We start from the raw sequence: 10600 nt of genomic DNA on the forward strand, positions 1-10600 counted from the left end.
AATAAAAAGGGGCATATTCGATTTCGATAATTCAACCATAGAATGTAGTTTCACGTACTTGTGTCTATTTTGTAAATCATTTATAAAACCTGCATGTATTCTCATCCCAAAAATATTAGATTTTAAAAGTGGGACTATAACTCACTTTCACAGATTTTTACTTCGTCGGGAAGTAAGACTTGGCCACTGGTTGATTCACGAACCTATAACAATATATACATATATATCAAAGTATGTTCAAAATATATTTACAACACTTTTAATATATTTTGATGTTTTAAGTTTATTAAGTCAGCTGTCCTCGTTAGTAACCTACAACTAGTTGTCCACAGTTAGATGTACAGAAATAAATCGATAAATATTATCTTGAATCAATCCACGACCCAGTGTATACGTATCTCAGTATTGATCACAACTCAAACTATATATATTTTGGAATCAACCTCAACCCTGTATAGCTAACTCCAACATTCACATATAGAGTGTCTATGGTTGTTTCGAAATATATATAGATGTGTCGACATGATAGGTCGAAACATTGTATACGTGTCTATGGTATCTCAAGATTACATAATATATAATACAAGTTGATTAAGTTATGGTTGGAATAGATTTGTTACCAATTTTCACGTAGCTAAAATGAGAAAAATTATCCAATCTTGTTTTACCCATAACTTCTTCATTTTAAATCCGTTTTGAGTGAATCAAATTGCTATGGTTTCATATTGAACTCTATTTTATGAATCTAAACAAAAAAAGTATAGGTTTTTAGTCGGAAAAATAAGTTACAAGTCGTTTTTGTAAAGGTAGTCATTTCAGTCGAAAGAACGACGTCTAGATGACCATTTTAGAAAACATACTTCCACTTTGAGTTTAACCATAATTTTTGGATATAGTTTCATGTTCATAATAAAAATCATTTTCTCATAATAACAACTTTTAAATCAAAGTTTATCATAGTTTTTAATTAACTAACCCAAAACAGCCCGCGGTGTTACTACGACGGCGTAAATCCGGTTTTACGGTGTTTTTCGTGTTTCCAGGTTTTAAATCATTAAGTTAGCATATCATATAGATATAGAACATGTGTTTAGTTGATTTTAAAAGTCAAGTTAGAAGGATTAACTTTTGTTTGCGAACAAGTTTAGAATTAACTAAACTATGTTCTAGTGATTACAAGTTTAAACCTTCGAATAAGATAGCTTTATATGTATGAATCGAATGATGTTATGAACATCATTACTACCTTAAGTTCCTTGGATGAACCTACTGGAAAAGAGAAAAATGGATCTAGCTTCAATGGATCCTTGGATGGCTCAAAGTTCTTGAAGCAAAATCATGACACGAAAACAAGTTCAAGTAAGATCATCACTTGAAATAAGATTGTTATAGTTATAGAAATTGAACCAAAGTTTGAATATGATTATTACCTTGTATTAGAATGATAACCTACTGTAAGAAACAAAGATTTCTTGAGGTTGGATGATCACCTTACAAGATTGGAAGTGAGCTAGCAAACTTGAAAGTATTCTTGATTTTATGAAACTAGAACTTTTGGAATTTATGAAGAACACTTAGAACTTGAAGATAGAACTTGAGAGAGTTCAATTAGATGAAGAAAATTGAAGAATGAAAGTGTTTGTAGGTGTTTTTGGTCGTTGGTGTATGGATTAGATATAAAGGATATGTAATTTTGTTTTCATGTAAATAAGTCATGAATGATTACTCATATTTTTGTAATCTTATGAGATATTTCATGCTAGTTGCCAAATGATGGTTCCCACATGTGTTAGGTGACTCACATGGGCTGCTAAGAGCTGATCATTGGAGTGTATATACCAATAGTACATACATCTAAAAGCTGTGTATTGTACGAGTACGAATACGGGTGCATACGAGTAGAATTGTTGATGAAACTGAACGAGAATGTAATTGTAAGCATTTTTGTTAAGTAGAAGTATTTTGATAAGTGTATTGAAGTCTTTCAAAAGTGTATAAATACATATTAAAACACTACATGTATATACATTTTAACTGAGTCGTTAAGTCATCGTTAGTCGTTACATGTAAGTGTTGTTTTGAAACCTTTAGGTTAACGATCTTGTTAAATGTTGTTAACCCAATGTTTATAATAACAAAAGAGATTTTAAATTATTATATTATCATGATATTATGATGTACGAATATCTCTTAATATGATATATATATATTAAATGTCGTTACAACGATAAACGTTACATATATGTCTCGTTTCAAAATCATTAAGTTAGTAGTCTTGTTTTTACATATGTAGTTCATTGTTAATATAATTAATGATATGTTTACTTATCATAATATCATGTTAACTATATATATAACCATATATATGTCATCATATAGTTTTTTTTTACAAGTTTTAACGTTCGTGAATCACCGGTCAACTTGGGTGGTCAATTGTCTATATGAAACCTATTTCAATTAATCAAGTCTTAACAAGTTTGATTGCTTAACATGTTGGAAACATTTAATCATGTAAACATCAATCTCAATTAATATATATAAACATGGAAAAGTTCGGGTCACTACATAACATAAGTTCTCGCTTACACCCGGCAAGTGTAACTAATGATAATCGAATTGAGGATTTTTGTTCTAAACTCGTATGTAGAATGTTTGTTTTCCCGTTCTTGTGTTCACTTAGTTCAAAAGAATCGTTTATGTTTTCTCATCCCAAATATAAGTTCAAAAAGAGTAAAAGTGGGACTATGATCTCACCTTGAGTGCAAGAGTTAATAAAGTACTTCAACAAGTAGACGCGTGCAAAGACAAAGCTAGTCTTGACCTAATCATATAGGTTGTATCAATAACGGTAAACACAAACGGTCAAAGATGTTCAATTAGTCCTATGGCTCAATACGACTCGATTACTATAGCATGTGAAGCAAATTGTCAAGTTTCATGCAAGATACAAGTATAAAAGCATGTTAGGAAGATTGCATAATTAATTGGTTAAGTTTGACAAAAAGTCAAACTTGGTCGGGTCAAAGTCAACGAAAAAGTCAACATGTTCGGGTCGGGTCCCGGACAAATTTTCCATGCTAATTATTCATATACAAGTATATTAAAACAAGTTTCATGTGAATCGGAGGTCGGTAGCTAGTCAAACATTTCACGTTAAAAGGGACATGGAGGTCAGAATCTGTCCAGGCCATTTGGCGCGCCGCGCGGGGTAGGGTGCGCGCCGCGCGACCATCTGGGCAGACACTTTTCTGTTTTTCACAAGTATGCACGAGCTAAAAACCAAATAACCACATTTTATGATCCGTAAACAATTAGAACATGTATCTTATATCATCGGAAAGGTAATTTGACGAGGAAAACACCTAGACACATTTCATCAAGCAATTCAACACTTACAACAACCCAAAACCGCATTAAACGTTCATAATCAAAGTTTCAAGTTCTAAAAACGCATTTCATGATTCGGGCAACCAATTTACATGTATGATATACCGTTTCGAAGGTAATCAAACACACATTGCAACTAAACACTTATCAACAACAATTCATAGCATTTGATGCACCAAAAGTTCATATAAAGCTTATCAAACCCTAATCCAAAATCACCAAAATCACTAATCAAGTTTATGAAGTTTTACAAATCAACCTACACATCAAATTGAAGCTAGTGACACTAGAAACACATCTAATACTTGCACTTTAACATATTAACAACATTTAAGCATCCAAATCATAGGATTTAGCAAGTAATTTTCATATTGAACTAGTTACACCAAAAACAACGAATCGAGCATACAAATTACATACACGACATCACAATGAGCCATAGACGCTAATTAACAACTTTATAAGTCAAGAACACGAATTTAGAGAAATCTAGAGTTTTAGAAATGTTACCCAAACGAGATGAAGTTGGTATCAAATTGTAGAGGATGAAGAGAGGATTCCAAATATGTAATTTGTTTTGTTGTAAGCCTCCTAGATCGAATTTAGATGATGAATGATTGAATTGGGTGTTTGTGTGTGTGTTCTTGCTAGAGAGAAAGAGAGAGAGATGGAGGTGATTGAATGGTGGTGATTGGGGTGGACTAGTTGACCTAGTCAACTAGTTTGCCTCGTGTCAATTTTAGTCCCTCGAGTTTAGAAGCGGGTGCGGGATTTAACCGATCGAATATTTTAAATTTCACGGGAGTACGGGAGATATTAAAATCCGATAACGAGAATATTTAAAATGTTACTTAACAAAGGATACGAATCTAGATACGAAGGGTATTATTTAAAAAGAAAAAGACGGGCGTTAAAATAAGTTTAACGGAAAAACGCGGGATGTTACATTATCCACACCTCAAAAGAAATTTCGTCCCGAAATTTAGTTGGGAGTAATAGTCGATGTCTCTTACTCGAGACCTAGTGTAGTAACTCTACGAATGATTGAAGGTACTTTCTTGGACATTCCACGAATCCGGATAGTCGAGGTGTTACGTTGTATTAGGGCTTGGTTTTACGATCCACAAGTTCAGCCGGTTTTTCCTATGAAGAGGAGTTTGTCATCAATAGTTGGTGCATCTAGAAGGATTGCACGTTCCTGTTCCGTAGGACACGTTTCTAAGTTTGTTACACGAAAAGTAGGGTAAACGGAAACTTAATTGCATCGAAAGTTCTAAACGGTAGGAAGCGGTTCCAATACGCCCCAAGGTTTCAAAAGGTTCAATATTGCAGATATAGCCTTTCTCGATTTCCTAAAATGGATTTCACCTTTCCAAGGTGCGGTTTCTCAATATTACGCGATTACACACTGGGATTTGTGAGGTTTTCATCTAAGTTTGGTATAACTCTTTTGGTGACTATGGGTTGTCTCGAGCCCTTCTCGGACTTGAATGATCTCAATTGTTGTTTCTTGATTGAGTTCAGATTCTGTGTTTTGTTTGCCACATGCGTTGGTTAAATGAACAGGGGTATGACATTAGCGGTCATATAGGGTTTCGGAAGTGCTGCGTTAATATACGAGTGATAGCTGTCGTCGTAAAAGGAACTACTAAAGGTGACAATACCAGTCTGTAACATGTCTTTCCAAGATTGAATCGTACGTTTGCTCGGTTCGTCGGTTGTGGGAGATACGCGGTACATGTGTCTAAGCGGGTTCCCAAGGTTTCTTGTAACTCTAGAAGTGAAACGAGTATTTCGATACAGGATAAATGACGAAGATACACCGTGTTGGTGTAGAATCTCTTAAGATATGTTTGAACAAGTCAGTTAGGGTTCGAAAAAAAATGTTCGTTAGGACTATTCACCGTCGTGGCGAATACTGATGTAATATAGGGAGTTTCTCTATCCATGGAGAAATATTACAAGGAGTTTCCTTAAACGGAAATGCGAGCGATAAAGATAGGAGTGAAATGAGGACTTAGAATAGGATGAGATTGCATCTCGAGGTTGCCATAACGCGCCTCTAGTTGTCGAAAATTGAAGTCTGGAAGAGAAACAAGATAGTACACGTAATGGTATAGTTCGGGGTTGAATAATAGTTGGCCGATTATCAGAAACACAAGGACGTTATGTCAAATAAGAGTGATGTATCGTTGGATTGTGTGTTATCTTAAATTCCAGTAATATCAGACGGTAACGGTGAAATAACATAGGTATGTAGTGTGGTACGTGATGACGAGAAAATTGTTCGGATCCACAATTTAGTATTCGAATTCTTCGTGCAAAATAACGAATTTCAGTTCCGTTGATTTCGAGTCGAGAGAGTATGCTTTTCGGGCGTTTAAGTAGAATTATTTCCATATTGAGTTCCGTTTTGTGCTATACGAATTTAGCTAGAAATGTTTGCATGCAAAATTACGTTCAAGGTTCGAACACGGAGAGGTTTAAAGTTTTCCTTAGTGAGTTAACGAGTTTAAAAGTCGTGTGACACGAGAAAAGTCAGAAATGAATCTTCGGTAACAACCGGTGAGATCTAATATTTTTACGAATATAAGTCTGAGTTGGGAGAGTTTCCTGATTACATGTGGCTTGATTTCGAGATTGATTTTAATGCCTTGACCATTAACATCATGGTCTAGAAAATTGGACTTCGTTCAACAGAAACTCTCACTCGGAGAATTTGGTATAGAGTTGCTCTTTTCTCAAAAGTTCGAGCTTAAGATGGTGATGTTGTTCGTTTTTCTTCTTTACTTGAATAAGTTAAGATGTCATCTATAAATACGATAACAGATTAGTCTATATGAATTTGCATACGCGGTTCAAGAGGTTTATGGATACGGGCGAGCCCTAAATAAATCAAACGGTACTAAGAGAGATTTACAACTAACGTTGCGAGTTCGGAAAGTGGCTTAGGAGACATCATCTCACTTAACCCCCAATTGATGATAATCGGAACGGAGGTCGATTTGGAACATACGGGATTCGTGCAAATAATCATGAGGTCATGGATGCGAGGGAGAGGGTATCGGTTTCCAACCGAAAATTTCTTAGTTCACAATAATCTATACATAAATGTAGGGCAACAATTTCTCCTTAATGAATAGGTTTTGAGTTCCTTAGTTCTATTGGTGTCTTGTTCAATTTCTTAACGTATATCCTCCGATAATATTTATAGGCACACAATATTTTTCCGTTGGTCGCTTAAATCGCCTAACTAGTATCTAGGGGAAAAGATGGAAAGTAATGAGTACAAGTCAAAGTCTCGGTTGTAGAACGTCTAGCGGTAACTGAATCGAATAAGTATGAAATATACTGTTTGTTGTGAAGAAACGTACCCGTTACTAGTCCATCGTCGTTCCGGGCATCCTAGGTGTCGATGTTGAAGGTTCAACGGCGTGCGTTGGGGTCGATTTTCTTATTTGGGCACACATTCCTAAAATGACCCAGTTGGCCACATTCGAAGCAAGCACCCGTTCTGTGTGCGTTGGGCATCTTTCGAGCGACGGGTCCTTGGCGCCGGTGGCGAAACCTTCCACATCCTTCAAAGTGATGCTTGTGGCATTCGTTACAAAAAGGTAGTTTTCCGGCATAGCCTTTCTTGCCGTTGGAGGTAAGAGGCTTCTTGGCGGGGTTGTTGTTATTGTTGTGGTTGCTTGATTGAGAGGCTTCCCATGTTCTTTTGTTGTTACTCGGGTGGTTCTCGACCATTGGTACCGGTGCTTCCATTTCATTCACCGTTTCTAAAGTTTGGTGGGCCTTTGTTAAAGCCTCTTGTAGGTTAGTGGGTTGGGATGCCATTACCCCGTGTTGAATGCTCTTAGGGAGGCCATCCATGTAAAGTTCGACTCTTAGGGATTCGGGAGTCATGAGATTTGGACACATTGAGACTAGTTCGGTAAACCGTTGATTATAAGCTCCGAGGTCATTCTCGACCGTTCTTAAATTCCTTAGCCCTTGCTCGAGCCTTCGAGTCTCATCGCGCGGGAAGTATTCGGTGATCATTCTTTCTCTTAATTCGGTCCAAGAGAGTGTAAGGGCTTCATCGATACCCACTGATTGTACATACGTGTTCCACCATGAGAGAGCGATACCGGTAAGAGTGAGGGTGGAAAACTTGACCTTATCTTGGTCTCGACAACCGCTTGTGCTAAAAACGGATTCTGTTTGTTCAAACCATCGGGTGAGAACAACCGGTCCTCCGGTTCCATCGAAAGTGGGAGGGTTGTACTTCATGAAGTTCTTGTAGGAGCAACCTTCGCTTGAATTACCGGCTCCACGATTGGTGTTGTTGGAAAAGTGATCGGCCACGGCCGTACCCACGGCGGTGGTTATCATTCGTTGAAGAGCTTGTTCTAGAGTTTCGAGAGGTGTATTGTGTTGACCTTGGTGAGCCATTGTTCCTTCATGACACAAGAATATCGTTGGTTAGTATTTTCAACAATACTAACCGGAGTATGGAATAAGGATAAAGAGAAAATTTTTCCTTGACTCGCCTTAAATTCTCTATGTCATAGTGTCGGAACGTCCATGTGAATCACCGTAATATAATCCCGGAAATTATATTACCCTGATTCTCATGTGCATTTAACATTACTTCATAAAGTCAAGGTGGCGCATCAACAAAATTTATCAACGTAAGATCAAGATCGAACACGAGTTAGATATGATAGAAGAGTTCGAGTATAAATGCACAAATAGTCAAGTAATTCCTACTTCAGTCTATATGCCGGTTGTAGTCTAGATTCACCTATGTACCCTATGACTCGGGGTGGACACAAATGAACTCTAAATCCCTACAACCTAGGCTCTGATACCACTTGTAGCGACCCCGACAAATCGTCAAATGACGGCGTCAGCTACCTACGGTCCCATTACATGGTTATAAGTATTTATAACTAGGTTTGACTGAAAATATGTCGCATTCATTTCATAAAAGGATGTTTCAACGTTTACAAAGTAATTCCCAAGACAAGTACACAACAAAGTTATAGTTCATATGAAACACGTGCGACATAGTTTAAAGAAGCCAAAAAGACGCTCCACGTATGCAATTATACTCGACATCCAAAGCAAGTATCAAAAAGTATGAGCGGAAGCATGTATCACCTAAGTTCAAGGACCTGAGAAAAACATAGAGAATCTGTCAACGAAAACGTTGGTGAAATCATAGGTTTAAGTAAGTAAGTGAGCAAAAGTAAGTAAGTCGAACCACAAGGTTTGCAAAGTTGAAATAATAGTAAAACATTCTAAAAGTTAATATTCACGAGCACCCAATTATCAAAGCTTAACATTCCATCCATTGTATACCCCATCCATAGTGCTAGAACAAACACTGATTCTCGAAAATATATTTCATCCGTAGACGGTAGCGAACCGTCAAAGATGAGGGTTGTCAACCCATATGGCCATATAACATAAGTTCTCGCTTACACCCGGCAAGTGTAACTAATGATAATCGAATTGAGGATTTTTGTTCTAAACTCGTATGTAGAATGTTTGTTTTCCCGTTCTTGTGTTCACTTAGTTCAAAAGAATCGTTTATGTTTTCTCATCCCAAATATAAGTTCAAAAAGAGTAAAAGTGGGACTATGATCTCACCTTGAGTGCAAGAGTTAATAAAGTACTTCAACAAGTAGACGCGTGCAAAGACAAAGCTAGTCTTGACCTAATCATATAGGTTGTATCAATAACGGTAAACACAAACGGTCAAAGATGTTCAATTAGTCCTATGGCTCAATACGACTCGATTACTATAGCATGTGAAGCAAATTGTCAAGTTTCATGCAAGATACAAGTATAAAAGCATGTTAGGAAGATTGCATAATTAATTGGTTAAGTTTGACAAAAAGTCAAACTTGGTCGGGTCAAAGTCAACGAAAAAGTCAACATGTTCGGGTCGGGTCCCGGACAAATTTTCCATGCTAATTATTCATATACAAGTATATTAAAACAAGTTTCATGTGAATCGGAGGTCGGTAGCTAGTCAAACATTTCACGTTAAAAGGGACATGGAGGTCAGAATCTGTCCAGGCCATTTGGCGCGCCGCGCGGGGTAGGGTGCGCGCCGCGCGACCATCTGGGCAGACACTTTTCTGTTTTTCACAAGTATGCACGAGCTAAAAACCAAATAACCACATTTTATGATCCGTAAACAATTAGAACATGTATCTTATATCATCGGAAAGGTAATTTGACGAGGAAAACACCTAGACACATTTCATCAAGCAATTCAACACTTACAACAACCCAAAACCGCATTAAACGTTCATAATCAAAGTTTCAAGTTCTAAAAACGCATTTCATGATTCGGGCAACCAATTTACATGTATGATATGCCGTTTCGAAGGTAATCAAACACACATTGCAACTAAACACTTATCAACAACAATTTATAGCATTTGATGCACCAAAAGTTCATATAAAGCTTATCAAACCCTAATCCAAAATCGCCAAAATCACTAATCAAGTTTATGAAGTTTTACAAATCAACCTACACATCAAATTGAAGCTAGTGACACTAGGAACACATCTAATACTTGCACTTTAACATATTAACAACATTTAAGCATCCAAATCATAGGATTTAGCAAGTAATTTTCATATTGAACTAGTTACACCAAAAACAACGAATCGAGCATACAAATTACATACACGACATCACAATGAGCCATAGACGCTAATTAACAACTTTATAAGTCAAGAACACGAATTTAGAGAAATCTAGAGTTTTAGAAATGTTACCCAAACGAGATGAAGTTGGTATCAAATTGTAGAGGATGAAGAGAGGATTCCAAATATGTAATTTGTTTTGTTGTAAGCCTCCTAGATCGAATTTAGATGATGAATGATTGAATAGGGTGTTTGTGTGTGTGTTCTTGCTAGAGAGAAAGAGAGAGAGATGGAGGTGATTGAATGGTGGTGATTGGGGTGGACTAGTTGACCTAGTCAACTAGTTTGCCCCGTGTCAATTTTAGTCCCTCGAGTTTAGAAGCGGGTGCGGGATTTAACCGATCGAATATTTTAAATTTCACGGGAGTACGGGAGATATTAAAATCCGATAACGAGAATATTTAAAATGTTACTTAACAAAGGATACGAATCTAGATACGAAGGGTATTATTTAAAAAGAAAAAGACGGGCGTTAAAATAAGTTTAACGGAAAAACGCGGGATGT

This window comes from Rutidosis leptorrhynchoides, chromosome 4 (genome assembly GCF_046630445.1).
Source record: "Rutidosis leptorrhynchoides isolate AG116_Rl617_1_P2 chromosome 4, CSIRO_AGI_Rlap_v1, whole genome shotgun sequence".
In the NCBI taxonomy this organism is placed as follows: domain Eukaryota; kingdom Viridiplantae; phylum Streptophyta; class Magnoliopsida; order Asterales; family Asteraceae; genus Rutidosis; species Rutidosis leptorrhynchoides.